Source organism: Galeopterus variegatus, unplaced genomic scaffold (assembly GCF_000696425.1).
Source record: "Galeopterus variegatus unplaced genomic scaffold, G_variegatus-3.0.2 Scaffold2816, whole genome shotgun sequence".
Lineage (NCBI taxonomy): Eukaryota > Metazoa > Chordata > Mammalia > Dermoptera > Cynocephalidae > Galeopterus > Galeopterus variegatus.
The window spans coordinates 230,873-232,508 of NW_007728927.1; positions in this window are offsets into that span (position 1 = coordinate 230,873).

A 1,636-nucleotide genomic window follows, 5' to 3' on the forward strand; every position below is an offset into this window, starting at 1 on the left:
TTTATTGCATAGGGATTTTTATATGTTAGACCATGAGTGAACTTGTTCTTTAATTTTAACTTTTAACTTCTGTTCATTTTAAACTGTTTAGCAACAAGAACTCTGTAAACTGCTTGTAACAATGGTGGCCTTGGCTGTGCTCAGTTTCCTCATCTATAATATAGGGTAGAGGATTAGACTCTCTTTTCATTCCACACATGCAATCTGTCAGCAAATCCTGTTGGCTCTACTTTTAAAACATTCCTGGAATATTACCACTTTTCTTCCACTATGAACACTCTGACTTGACTCACCATCATCTCTCACTCATTAATAATAATGATAACATCAAACACAGAAACAGTATTTGCTATGTGTCGTTCTGAGTGTTTTAACTCCTCACAACAACCCTAGGTTTTGTTTCACAAATTTAATCATTACAAAAACTCTATGACATGGGTACAATTATTTTCTCCATTCAACAGATGAGGAAACTAAGACAGAGAGATTATGTTGTTTGCCCAAAGTCATGCAGCTAGTAGGGGTCATAGCTGGGATTTGAACGCAGGCAGTCTGGCTCCAGAGACTCTGCTCTTAGTACCAAGTTCTATTACTCCTAACTAGTCTCCCTGCTTCTACCTATATCCCCATAGGCTTTTTTTTTTTTTTTTTTAATTACTGGAAAGGGAGCTCCTTGCCTCTCAATATTTATTTATTTCTCATAAGTTTTAATTGACACATTGTATTTATGGGGTACAATCTGATGTTTTGATACATATACATGTTGTATAACAATCAGGTTATGATAGTTACTGTACCAGTCACCTCATGCATTTATCATTTCTTTGTGGTGAAAACATCATTTGTATGCCTTTTTTGGAAAAAAATTTGTTTGGCCCATTTTTAAATCAGGGTTTTGTTTGTTTGTTTGTTTTGCTACTGAGTTAGATGAATTCTTTATATGTCCGGGGTATTAGCCCCCCATCAGATACATGGCTTGCTAATATTTTCTCCCATTCTGCAGGTTGCATTTTCATTTTGTTGATTGTTTCCTTTACCAGGAAGAATCTCATTGCAGCACTAATCACAATAGCCAATATATGGAACCAACCTAAATGTCTGTTGAGTAAATAAAGAAAATGTGGTACACATACATACATATACATATATGTTCACATACATATTTACATATATGTACACATACACACATAATGGTATATTATTCAACCTTTAAAAGGGAAAGAAATCCTGCCATTTGCAACACCCTGGATGAACCTAGAGGACATTATGCTAAATGAAATAAGCCAGACACAGAAAGACAAACATTGCATAGTCTCATGTGTGGAATCTAAAGAAGTCAAACTCATAGAAACAGAGTGGTTGTTAGTGGATAAGGGGTGGGAGAAACAAGATTTTGCTCAAAGGGTTAAAAGGTGAATAAGTTCTGGAAATCTAACATACAGCATGGTGACTATAGTTAATAATATTGTATTGTTTGCTTGAAATTTGCTAAGAGAGTAGGTCTTAAGTGTTCTTGCCACACATGCACACAATAAAGTAACTCTTTGAGGTGATGGATATGTTAATTGGCTTGATTGTGGTAATCTTACAATGTATATGTATATCAAAATATCACATTGTACACCTTAAATATACA